Source organism: Nelumbo lutea, chromosome 1 (assembly GCF_056320005.1).
Source record: "Nelumbo lutea isolate HS-2025 chromosome 1, American lotus-T2T, whole genome shotgun sequence".
NCBI lineage: Eukaryota > Viridiplantae > Streptophyta > Magnoliopsida > Proteales > Nelumbonaceae > Nelumbo > Nelumbo lutea.
The window spans coordinates 78,421,366-78,435,759 of NC_142684.1; the positions used below are offsets into that span (position 1 = coordinate 78,421,366).

The following is a 14,394-nucleotide window of genomic DNA, read 5'->3' on the forward strand; positions in this document are numbered from 1 at the left end:
AAACTATAAGATTTAAATAGAGGGAATTGAATGAGGTGAAAAGTAGAAGTTCAATTTATAATTTAAACCTTAAAATTAAATAAGGACTAAATTAAAAAATGAGTATTTTAGTCAAAATAAAGTTCTACAATCTTATTCATATTTTTAATAGTAGTGTAATTATACAATTATATATGCATTCAATTTTTTTATAACTTTTTTTATATTTTTGTGTGTAAAAATAATTTTGATATGTCACACTTACTTTTTGTTTAATATGATAAATATATGATATTATACAAGTGCTTTTTTACAAAATTTATGTATTTTTTATATTTTTATATTTTATTAATTTTTGTTATTTATTTATGACATTAAAGGTTAATACATTTAACCCAAAAGTTGAACTTTTATTATTAAGTTTTATATTTCATTTTTGGCAAGTTCCAAATTATGTATTTCATTTTCATTATTAATAAAAACAATTCTTGTTTATTACACTTATTTTTTTAATTTTATTGATAAAAATATCATAAATGTGTCTAATTTTTCTACATTTTTGCAATTTTTTATTTTCTATATTTATTTCTATTTTAAAAATTTTATTACGTAACAATGCTTCCATAGGTTAATCAATTGATTCAAATGGTTGAATTGTTTAGCCACACTTGGATAAAGAATGGTTTTGTTTTTGAGTCAGATTAAAATATATTGGTTTATATTGTTAAAAATATTGGCATAGAACTCATAAGTAGCATTTATTAGTTAAAGTAACTTAAATATAGGAATTAATAAGAGAAAATGGGATTTAATACCTGAAATATAAGACTTAATGAGGGGATTTGATCGGGTGCAAAGTAACAATTGAAGTTACATTTTCAACCCTTACAATTAGAGATGGACTAAATACATAAATATGGGCATTTTAGTGGCCATTAAAACTAGCATTAAAGCAAAAATCAAATGACTTTTATACCCTTTCTCAAATAAAGAAATAATGGATAATTTTAGCCCAAAAAAAATTCACATTGCATTCACACTTTTATATATAGTATAGATTATTTCTAAACTGAATCCAAGTTTTGAATTTGAATATCAAATATGGCACATTATTCTAGCACCTAATGCCTATAATTTTGGGTGTAAAAACTGGAGTGCGCAATACGAAGGTTTAAACCATGAGCCCACCACTATACCTAAACATGTTTTATTGTTTAAATTTTATGCATTTTGATCCTTAAATAAACTTTCTCTTTCTAGTGGATATTTGTAGGGGTGATCATGGGCCAGGTTAAACCCAAGCCTTGTAGATATAAAATATTACATATATAATATTTATATTAAATGGAATATAATATGCATATAAACATTTTTTGATACATAATGTAATATAAATATTATATATATATATACAATTTATCTTGATTTTTTGAAAATCAAGGTATATATGTACACTTGTTAAAGTCCGTTTGGTTCATTTGAATAGGTGCTTGGAATTAGAATCAGAATGTGTCATTCTGATTCCAACCATTTGTTTGGTCAAAATGGGATTCCACTGTGCCTAGCAAAAACTTAACCCAACTTGAAAAGCAGGGTTAGGGTCTATATATATTAGCTACCTGAATTTGATAATGAACCCAACCCGAGGAAAAAAGTTGGGTTGGATCATGTGTCAACCCACTGACCAAGGTTCAAAGTATTGGAAACGTAAATTGTATCGGAAAGGCAATTTTAAGAGACATATTGGGATATGCCTCAGATACACACGTATCGGAGAAAAACTAAGATACACATAGATATGCTTGGAAACACTATAAATACTTTAATAAATCATAAAAATACATTAACAACACTAAATATAAGACCCCAATGAGGTGTATAGACATTAAATTTATATATTTTAATGGTTTTGTGAAGAAATATATTGTAGTTAATTATAATTTCATTAAAAATCCTATGATTAATGATAATTTACAAATTATAATTCTTAAGTTTTAATGTTTTATGGGATGGAAAAAAAACCCAACTTTCCTGTCCAACCAGAAAACATGCATTGGCACAACTTCTAAGTGAAAATATAATTAATAATTATTTATTACTTAAATAATTATTATATAATATATTCAAAAAATAGTTATTAAAGAATAAATTTCAATTGCTTTGTGGATACGATAGATCATCCATAAAATTATAATATATTCAATCATTGTGATCAAATGATAAAATATAATTATTTATTTATTTATTTTTAATTTTAAAAATATAAAAATAAAAAATTATTAAAGAAGAAATTCCAATTGGTATGTGGATATGATAGATCATTCTTAGAATTATAATATATTCAATTTTTGTGATCACATGATAAAATATAATTAATTATTATTTATTTTTAATTCTAAAAATATAAAAAATCAAAAAATATTAAAAAAGAAATTTCAATTGTTCTATGGATATAATAGATAAATCCATAGATCTAAAACATATTTAGTTTTTATACTCAGAGAAAAAATTGCATTTTCAAATTTTTTGTTAATTTATATTTTCCCCAAATATCTTCATGAAATTTCCATAAATCTATTGATAACACAAAAAAAAAAATTGTGTTTTTGAATGTAAGAAATGTAGGTCAGCGTAAATTTGTACATGCAAGAAAAAAAAAGAAATCACAAGATATTATAAAAAATTTGAAAAAAAAACCTACTTTTGCCATATTTTTTCAAAAATTGAAAAATCTTCAAAAAAATTAACGATTCATACTTGTTTCTTGCAAATATTTGCAAATGTAGCACTCTACGAATGAAGTTTGGAGTTTTAGAGTCATTTGAGGGGGGAGGGGGGTTGAAAGAAGGCTTATTTAAGGGAAAAGAAGCTTTTATTATTATTATTTTTTCAGTTTTAGTCATATCTTTTTGAGAGAATGACCGATAATCCTAGGATCAGAATTTGTAGGCTCAAAGTACATTTGGGGTAGGTGCCAGTTCGGAATTGATGCCAATTCACGGGCACGTATGGGTGCATAGAGTGAGGTTTTTGGACCTTCTGAATGTTTATAGCTTTGTAGTGGGAATCAGAAATCTACATTAGGCATGTCCATACTTTTCCATATCTTTTTTGTTGATACACCCCTGGTACGCCTGCGATATGCCCTGGTACGGGTCCAATATGCATGAAAAAAGATATGATACGATTTTCATGTGTATCCTATATCTGTTTTTCAAAGATACGATACGATACGCCCCCGTATCGGGTGTATCCTATCGAAATTTTAAACCTTGCATCTGACTCGATTATCATGTCTAATTGATACTATTTATATAATGTTAAAAGTTTCCACTCTTTAATCCTTACTATTTAGTCTTTATGCTCTGTTTGGGAAGAGGGTAAATGCAAATAAACATGATTAAGGTAAATGCAAGAGTCAAGCCGATTTTATGGTCATTTGCACCCATGGTTGTTTGGCTGGAAGAAAGTAAACTGAGAACGCAAATTTGCTAGTGTTCAAGAGTTTTTTACGTTGCAAACCCAGAGAAAGGATCCGACCATCATGCCTTGATATCTGACATTCGAGTATCAAGAATTAATGGTTTACTAGTTAGAAGAACGAGTGAGAGCAAGTGATATCTGGCCTTTGTCAAGCCCTGTTGCCTGCAAAACACACAAAAAAAAAAAAATTACAAAAACATTATTATCACTAAACATATATTCAGATTTGTAATCATAGAACTTTTTTCCCAAATACATGTGGGAACCAAGGGGAAAGTAGAAAAAATCCCCAAATATTGTGAAATATGGCAAGAACAACACAAGAACAATCATTGGTGAATAATGCAAGACCAAATACCCCAAATACTATGAAATATGATGATGTTCGGAGATCTTTGGTCTTGCCATCCCAGTGGATCTCCATGGGGAGGACAGATATACATACCTGAGATGTTAGGTAGCCATTGGAGCTCAAAATAGCAGTTCAAGTTTTCCATTTCCATTGTCGGAGGCCGAGGAGATGATAGGTAGCCGTTGGTGAGAAGCAACAATTTCTGTGGTGTTCCTCGACAAGAAGATGTGACAAAGAGAGCAAATCAGTCTTCTCTTTCCATCGATGGAAAGCTCAAACACAGGTTTGCTTCCTTTTTCTCAATGTGCATTTACACCCCAAAATCGAGGGAAATACTAATAAGATTGCATATTCCCTCAATTTTCGAGGTACATTCACCACTTTACCAAACAAGGAGAAAACTGATTTGGGGTGCATATTTCCCTCGAACCGGGTTTCGCACTCTTCCCAAGCGGAATCTTACTGTTCTTTGAATTGTTAAATGTTTAATTTTTTTTATTTTATTTTTGAAATTTAAAGGATAAATTTAGAATTTTTCATATAATTTTTCTTTATTTATTTTTTTAATTCCAATTATTTTTAGGGATGGCCCAAATTGACATGTGGGTCAACCCTAACCCAAACATTTAGGGTTAAGGTTTAACCCTAACCCATATGGGGGAATGTCTATTCTAGGCTCCCCATTTGAAATGGGATTCCCATTACATAGTCCATCAAGAATAATATGTTCGCAAATTAATAATAAATACTAAGATGTTAATTATTCTAATAAAACAATAATAAAGTACTAATTAAATAATAATATAGCAAAAATAATAAAATAATAAAACAATACTAATAAAATATAAATAAACTAATACATAATTGAAAATTTTCAGTTGATTTCAATTCCAACTCCAAATGAACCAAACAATAACAATTGAAATCCTATTCTAATTCCTGTTTGAACCAATTTCAATTCCAGTCCTGATCATAAACCAAAATGGACCCTTAGTTCTTCTATCATTTTTCAAAAATTACCGATTGTGTCCCAACATCTCACATTTTAAATAACCTATAGTTTTTTATGTTTAAATAACCTATATTGGTCATATATAACTTGCACTTATTGTTATTAATATACTTTTTAGGATTTATTTGAGTTTCCTATCATAGTTATGCCTATCTTGATTTTTTGTCTATATCTATGTATATCCTAATGTCTCTTAAAATCGTTTTTTCCATACACTCTACATTTCTGATAATTTAAACGTTGATGTTACCTCCATGGCCTACTATTATTTTAATGGCATGGGTCTATCATGTTAGTCTAGTCCCAATGTTAGGATTTTCCAAGCACCTCTTCCTCCCATTTTTTTTTTAAATTAATACTAATCTTTTTTTTGTAAGGAAATAAATTAACCAAAGTCTAACCGTGCAAATTTTCTTGTACCCGTTTCAACTTACAAATGGACTGTACAATCACATCAAATTTTTTACGACATATATAAATGTAAATTATAGAGACTCTAGCATTGACATGGATAAGAGGATTAAGGGATGGAGAGAGAATAGGGTGCACGTAAGGATGGAAAATTTTTCCCAGAAGACTAAGGCCTCGCCCTGAATTATGCAGATTTTCGTTGATCTTAAATGCCATCATGTCACAAGTTTTTTTCCGCCACTCCAGTGTTCAAGTGTGTGTCAAGGGTGGGCCATGCATGCACTTTTGTATGGGAGATTGCCAATAGCATTTTTTTAATTACCTGGTATGATTTTTCATCATTTTGATGTATCTTTATGTCACTCTCCCAAAAGCTTAATGTACTCTTTGAGGGGAGGTAGTTAGTCAAATGAGTCATAAGCATGTAAAGGTTAAGCACAAGATCCCCTCGACACTGAACTGTGTGCTTGTGCTTGCCATCCATTACTACAATACAAGTAGCTTTTTTGACTAATCCATGTGCCATTTTGTTGCTTTTTCTTGTATTGTTGCTTGTTACATAGGCTTATTTGTCACATTCGAGTGTTGCACGGGGCCCCAGCGACTAGCCCCGTGACAATTGGTATCAAAACCGGAGCTCTTACACACACATTGGACCCTATCTTCGCCCTTACTTCAGCACAATGCAGAACAACCGTGACATTGCCATGACACACTACACGGGCTGCACCAAGCCCACGACACCCATGAGGCTCCACTCGATGATCCTGCCAAGACACAAGCCTAAAAGGGCCACACAGCTAAATCTAACAAGCATGACAAATCTGTCGACCAACTAGTTAGCATGGACATGTGCATTCTATGCTGTGAGGCAATAGTAGGTGAGACTCGAGATCAGGTCGACGAACTCCGTCTCAACATGGAGACGGTAGAGAATGCTGTGGTGGAGTTGGAAAGCCGCTTTAACAGAGCCCTCCGAGATGGCCCTAACACTTTGCAGCAGTCACAAGCCAACTCTTTCCAAAGCAGCTTTCAATGCATGATGGACAGCTTCTAGGCACAATTGAATGAGATGAGGGCCGAGTCGACAATCATGAAAAGAGCTATGGCCAATTCCACTGGCCCTTCATCTGCTCCATCCGCCCACATCAAGGTGCGCCAATCAACTCCATATTCCAATGCTCGCGACGCTTGGGAGCTTGAAAACTTCTTGTGGCAACTTGATCAGTACTTCCATGGGACTGGCATCCATGATGACCAAACTCAGGTACATACATCTGCCATGTATTTAAATGATATTGCAATGTTATGGTGGCGTAGATGTTGCAAGGACATTGAAGGTGGCACTCGGACCCTCAACACCTGGGCCGATTTCAAGAGAAAGATCAAGCGACAGTTCCTCCCCGAAAATGTTGAGTACTTGGCATGAAGAAAGTTGAAGAACTTGAAGCACCAAGACTCATTGCATGACTATGTCCAAGAGTTCTCAGCCCTGACCCTTGAAATCTCTGGCATGTCTGACAAAGACCTTTTATTCAATTTCATGGATGGTCTCAAACCATGGGCGGAACTCGAACTACAACGGCGTGGGTTGAAGGACTTAGCAACAACCACGGCGGTGGCCGAGTAACTAGTTGATTTAAGGAAGTCAAAAGAGGAAGACCACCAACCACATAGCCCACGTACCAATAGCTTGAGTGGGGGAGATCAGAATCAACCTCTACACAGGAGAAACCAGTGCCCACTAACAAGCCCAACAATTACCAACAAGGGAAAAAGCCACAAGGAGCCACAAGCTATCAGGGCCACCGGTTCACTAGGAGACTAACTACTCCACCTGCGCCTTGTTACCTTTGTAATGGGAATCATTGGACAAGTGACTGTCCAACACAGAAGAAACTCACTACCCTCATTGCCAAACTCAGCGACAGTGAAGAGAGCGATGAGGAGAAACCTACAACGGCACTAAGAGTAGGCGCCCTCCAACTCATCAACGCCATGGTTAAGAAATAGGCCACATCCAAGTGGCCCACCAAAGTCCACAAGGGGCTGAAATATGTAGACATCACCCTCGATAGGAGGCCAACCCAAGCCTTGGTGGACATTGGGGCCACCCATAATTTCATCTTGCTTGCAGAGGCAAAGCGCCTCGGCTTAACCACCACCAAACAGACAGGGTGGATCAAGGCTGTCAACTCAGGGGCCAAAGCAGTAGAAGGCATGGCTCGTGGGGTAGATCTCCAAGTTGGGTCATGGAAAGGACCCATCAATCTATCTATAGTACCCTTGGATAATTTTCAGGTTGTCTTGGGAATGGAGTTTCTCGCACAGGCGGAATCAGCTCTCATGCCACACATAGACAGTCTGCTCATCTTGGATGAATGTTCTCCTTGCATGGTTCCAGTGACAACAGCCTTGAAGGTACATAGGAAGCAACTTTCGGCTTTGCAATACTATCAAGAAGCAAATACCCACAAAACTAGTGTCGTGGCTACAAGGAAGACCCCGCCTCAATCATCTCACATCAGCATTGGGATGGGTTGAGAAGTCATCACCAGGAAAAAGTCTCCCCCAAAGCCATTCCAACATCAGCGCCAGCATCAACATCAACAACAACACCAACGTCAGCGCCACGAGCCAACAACACAAAAGACTCCTGGAAGACCCAAGGTTGTCTCCAGCCACAACTAGTTCCACTATGACCATCATCGGGGAGAGCGAGTACCACCCAATCCACTTAGGTACCCTGTCCGCCACCACAATGATCGAACCAACCCTCATAGGAGCCTTGTGAGGAACAACCCTTGAGAAAAAAATCATCAGGGGGAACTATACCCAAAAATTCCAAACCTTCATTTTAACTTAGCCCTGACCACAAACCTTCCTTACACCAAAGCAAAACATCCAAAATCCTACCTTGAAGTAGCCAAGCAAGGACTTAACGTAGGGACTAGCCATATGTTTTCCCACCATCAAGAACACCCTAAAGACTTTCACCCATCATCATGCTCGAGTTTTGGAAGAGACAAAGTTCATGGAGCAGTTGAAGAACCCTCCTTCATCAACAGTAGATTTGAGCCTCGAGCAGAATCTAGTCTTCGATGACGAAGACTGAATTGAGTGGGGGAGACTGTCACAAGTGTTCTCTTCGCCATGCCATCAAGTGTCACCAGTCGTGCCTATAGCCGCCACTCCAGTGTCCAAGTGTGTGTTATGGGCGAGCTATGCATGTATTGGGGATTGCCAATGACATTCTTGTAATTACCTAGTATGATTTTTTATCCTTTTGATGTATCTTTATGTCACTCCACCAAAAGCTTAACGTACTCTTTGAGGGGAGGTAGGTAGTCGAGTGAGTCATAAGCATGTAAAGATTAAGCACGAGATCCCCTCAACACTGAATTGTGTGCTTGTGCTTGCTATCCATTACTGCAATACAAGTAGCATTTTTGACTAATTCATGTGCCATCTTGTTGCCTTTTCTTGTGTTACATAGGCTTACTCGTCACATTCGAGTGCCACACGAGGCCCCAACGACTAGCCTCGTGATAGTCAGGTGAGAACGGAGAAATATTATTGCCCCAAATCGAGGGCGGGGCGGGGGGATGGGGATTGCATATAAACATACCCCTGCATTTCTTCCAAATTTCTAATATCCTTGATCTCATAATCTCATTGTTTAAATATCTCAAAATTTCTATGATCCTATTTGTAATCCTCCCAAAATTTGATATATTTTAAGATGGTTGTCTCAAAAGATGAGAAAATTCAGGGATTCCCAATCCTTAGTGGAGAGGAGGTGCCACCCTCGATGATTGCAATTTAGCCACCCATGCCGACACATGGGCCTATGGCAGGCCAAGCCATCTTATGGGTTCAAATGAAATTTTTATAAAGGAAATATATACATACATACAGGAAATATATATAAATATATGTATGTATGTATGTATGTTTATACAAGTTATATCAGCCCATGAGCCTCAAACCCTTACCCCAACCTGGCCCAGGGATATGCATAAGCCATGCCAGGCCATTTTACACTTAAAAACAGGGTTGCAATTTGACACAAGTTGGGCTGTATTTAAGCTCAACCTAAGCCCAACTCCAAAAATTGGGCCTAAGGGCCAAGCCGGCACGACCCTAGGGTCAAGCCCTAACTTTGCAACTTGAGCCCAAAATACATTGAAGTTTTATGCACTCAAATTGGGCTTAGGTTGGTCAATCAGTCCACACTAAAATTTGATATAAATATACATGTATATACATGCATATATGTATATATAGCAAATATGCATCTAAATATGTATGTATATAGTTGAGCTAGGCTTGGGTTGAGAACTTGGAATAGGATAGCCCGGGTTTTAAACTACGAAGGGCTAGGCCTGGACTCTACCCAAAAAAATAAAAAAAGGCCCAAGGCCCAGCTTGAAGACAAAAGATCTAAGCCTAATTGGTGTAAAATAGTAACTGGGTCAGTTTAGATTTGGATTGGGCACACCCAAGTTGCACCCCTAACAGGAGATGGTTACTGAATACTGATACATTGTGCAGAAAATTTGTATCAACCCATTCCAAATTTTGATAATATCTGAAATGAAAATATTTTAGAACAAGCTAGATCAGTTCCAAACTCGCAATAATTCATTAATGCCACGACCCTAAAAGCTGTGCCATATTGTACAATATGGTACGGGATAGATACGTATCAATACTTTTATCACTCACCGAGGATTGAAATTGCCTTCACATTTTGTTAGGATTACTTGGCTGAGTGAGCGGAATTTTTAAAATAGAACATCCATTTATGACCCTTCCAAAACCACTCAAAGGAATGACAAATTAGCTTGGAGCTGAACATAAGTATACAAATTCTCTCTTAGTCCTCAACTCTCGATTGGAAGTGACTAGTTCAAATTCCTTGGTGGATTCGTAATGCCCTCTTTGGTTTTCAGGAACGAGGGTTGGGAATTGGTATTCCAATTCCGATTTCAACCATTTGATTAGGTGGAATTAAAATCACATTCCCAGTGTTGCTGAAATGACATTCCCTCAAATTATATTCTTACTGATTTCAATTCCCATTCTCATTCTCAATTCCTGCCCTTCTCTTAACCATGAAATTATATTCTTACTATTCCAATTCCCATTCCCAATTCCTGTTTGAACCAAACAAATTGGGGAATAGATCATTCTGATTCTAATTCTGAGTGTGAACCAAACGGACTCTAATATTCTGAACCATTGCAGAAAGGTCTCTCCCAATGCCCAGTGATTTTGCAAATAGGAAGTGTATTAAGGTGGCCAAGTATGTGTCACACTCTCTACACTCTTGCTCCATTCCACCTTTTCTTTCAAAAAAGTTCTCTCTCTCTATCCTGTTGTATTCCAATGCTCCGCCCCCTCCCCACCCACTACCCAGATACAACTTTCACCTTCACCCACCATTTTCACTGGTTTAGCTACCCCAGGCGGTCAGCCAGCCAGGCTCCAACTCCCCAATTCCCGAGCATTACTCACTCTAGTAAGTTAGTAACTCCTCTGCCTCTGTTAAGTTACAAAAACACCCACCCTTCACCACAATCAAAATTCAGAAAAAAGTAGGGCAAGAAGGGAGGGCCCCGGCGATTTCACCTTTTTTTTTCTCCTTTCTGGCTCTCATGTTGCAAAATAATGATAAAACTACTCTAGGGTCCACCAGATGAACAAAGTTGATGACTAAAATTTAATAACAACTCAATGATACCAACCCAAGAAGACATTCCACCAAATGACATCAATTCTTCCGACTTTGCTTCTTCTTCGTCATCTTAAGAAAAATGTATGACATTGACAAGAAATATGCAAGGTCATTTTTGTGATTGTGCAATTCCAGGATTCCACGGAGAACATTTGAGTAATGATATTGAGAACATCAAAATTTCTTACAAGCAATACAATTGGTTCATTTCAATTCAGGGAGTAGAACCAGTGATTAAGACAATTTACTGATTAATAGAAGAAATTAAAGAACCAACAAATGAACAGGGTGACAAACAATAATCAATGGTTGAGCGCAATCAGAAAAATGTGAGATCACACAGATCAGAGCAATCTCAGCATCCCCGATTCCAAAGCTTGCTTACCTTGTAGCAATTAGTGAAAAGTCCGGCTCAACTATACTGTAATTCTCAAAGGATGAATTTTAAAATTCAATAATCTCCATCCACATAACAATAGTAAACAAGAAAAAGAAAAGAAAATTGACACTCCAGTATCCCAAATTACACCCCTCAACTCCAAATCAATGCAAAATTCAAAAAAAAAACCAGAAGCCCACCTTCTGTACACCATGAAAATTATTAAAAAAATGGAGAAAATGCAGAAATGTAATACGGGACAAAATTATAAGAAAAGGGAAAATTTAAACAGAATAAACGGAAAACCGCTTTGATGAATGATGAGGTAGTAGAAAAGCACTACCTGTTGAAGCTTGCACCAACTTCTAAGCATGCATGGGACCTTGACTGACTGCTACCGGAGTCGGCGGGCTGTAAGTAGGTGGAACCGCTGTCGTCGCCGGAGTCGGGTTGGGATAGACCGGAGGACTGGGGGAGTTGGAATTTTCCGGACTCGGAGGACTGGGGGAGTTGGAGTATCCCGGACTCGGAGGACTGGGGGAGGTTGTGTCTCCAGGAGGACTGGGGGAGTTGGGATATTCAGGAGGAGTGGGGGAGTTGGAGTATGCCGGAGGAGTGCGGGAATCAGAGAATGCCGGAGGACTGCGGGAGTCAGAGAATGCCGGAGGACTTCTGGGGTCGGGGAATACCGGAGGACGGCAAGATTCGCCTTCGCATTTGTGGTTCTTCTGAAGTCCATGTCGAAAAACTCCGAAGCCCAACACCAGTCCGACCACAACTAGAGCTGCAACTATAAAGATAAAGATCTTTGTAGCTTTCCCCACATAACACATTTTCCTTCTTGTCTTTCTTCTCGATCACGACTCAGTCTCAGAGAAATCTAACAAAATAAAAAACGAAAATTAAAAAAAAAAAAGAAGGGTAAAAAACAAATCTGGGGTCTGTTTGTTTGCTTGTAGAATTGGTGGCTTAGGAAAGATAGGTTTTGTTCTTCCGCCTTCTCCTCCTTCTTGTCATCATTTTGGGTCCGTAAACGGAAGGGAGATCTGCATTTTGGGTTTTGGGGAACTTCTGGGAGAATCTGTCAGGAGGGTTAGAGTTTACAGAGTAAAGTAGAGCAGCTACTTTGCCAAAACAAGCGTATAGTGTAGCTAGCGTTTTCTAACTCCTTCCATCCCTTGTGATTTCAGAGTTGGAATGACACAATGTCCCTGTCATTACCTAAAATTACTGCTATGCCATAGGCCAATCCACAACCCTAACTTGGGACGATGGATTAGGGCATAAGGATCAACTTTGTGGTACACTGGTACCCCATTAAACTCTAGCAGCTGGGTTGCTGGGTAAGAAATCTTAATGGGCTAATGGGCTACGTACCTGAGAGATCCACAAGAAGGCAATCAGATGGCTTATATGGTCGTATGTAAGTCCACGGTTAGATTAATCGAATCATGGGCATATTTATCAAATCGATAGTATTGGTTTTTTTATTTCTTCAAATTGAAACTGAACTAGTATCATCATAGTTTCGGTTTTTAATTGATTTGGTTCTTCAAATTTTCAGTTTTTTATATTTATAATATATATTATAAATAATAAATGATATATAATATATTATGAATATTTTAAAAATATATAACATATAATATATTTATAAATAGATTATTATAAATATAATATAAATATATATATATTTATATATAATGAATATATATTTATATATAAGATATAAAAATATGTGATATGTATTAAAAATATATAAAATATATATATAAATAAATATATATATATATATATATATATATCAGTTGATTCAATTAATCATCGTTTTTTTATAAATTAACTAAAAACCGAACTCGATCCTTTTATTTTTAGAAAATTTTAAACTAAAAATGAATCAATCGGTTCGATTGACTGCATTTTGACATTCGATTTTCTCGATTCTTCATGAACACCCTTATACACCATGGATGACGAGGGGCAGGTGAGAGAAAAGAAGATAAGCCAGAAGCAGAGGGTATAATTGGGGCATCGAACTGGACAAGTATGTCTGCCATTTTTCTCTGTTGGGACAGAGGGTCACAGAGATGGTCTCGTGTGCTGGACTCTATTCTATTCGTGGAGTACCAATCGGTCCCGTCTGCATTACGCCAACCCTCATGTGCATGGCATGGAGATGGTTTATCAGTTCATGTTACCATATAAAAGCCATTAATGACGGGTTCTTTCTTGAAATATGAAACGTGACTATCGAATGACACGTGTCTGAAAAGATCACACCTGAAATGTAATACTTGTCACTGACTGGATGAAAGTGCAGGACAAATGCACTAAAAAAGTGCAGCATATTCCGACACTATTATGTGTGGACTTCGGAGGCACAAGGGTCGGTAACATCGCACCACCTATCCACTGCGCATATCTGATCATTAGTTTTCTAGGTCATAACTAATTTCTTCCGGTCTCTGCACTGAGTTCGCATCCTATGAAATAGGGAAGTGTGAACTGTGAACCACCAATTAAAAATGAGCGTATCTTCAACTTAGAAGATTATTAATATTAGAGAAAATTTCTGATTTTCTGTTAACATCTGTTAGTTATTTATATTTCATATGTGTCATTTAAAACTTTTAAAAAATATCAAAAACTATCTTTAGAAAGAAGATATTGTTCATTATCTTTTACCTTTAGAAAAATATTATTCATTGTCTTCTTGATTGAAATTAAACAAGACCAACGATCAATAGTCTCAAACTCTCTCTCTCTCTCTCTTTATTTGTTACATTTTCCAGGATGATGTTGACAGAGAACATGTTGATACACAACAGTAGTGCCTGGCCATGGCAGAAGCTTCGAATAATGTGGACTCGGTGTTGAAAACCTTAGCTATTTAATTTGATTATTAAATTATCATAGTTAACCTCCTAAATCCATTTAATCCCATCAAAAGATCACCAGCAAAATCGACAACAACATCCTTGATCTAGGTCTTTATCTCCCATTGAGGTGGAAAGTAGAAGTTTCTTGCTTCTTTTGAG

The 14,394-nt window shown here is 36.5% G+C and overlaps 1 long non-coding RNA gene across 1 annotated transcript; it reads right to left on the minus strand.

Moving 5' to 3' along the window:
- Positions 1 to 3,272: 3,272 nt before the first annotated feature.
- Positions 3,273 to 12,487, minus strand: LOC148875548 (uncharacterized). The gene is made up of 2 exons (XR_016112330.1): positions 11,700 to 12,487; positions 3,273 to 3,624 (listed from the first exon to the last, which is right to left on the minus strand). It is a non-coding gene; the product is annotated as an uncharacterized LOC148875548 (long non-coding RNA).
- Positions 12,488 to 14,394: the final 1,907 nt, after the last annotated feature.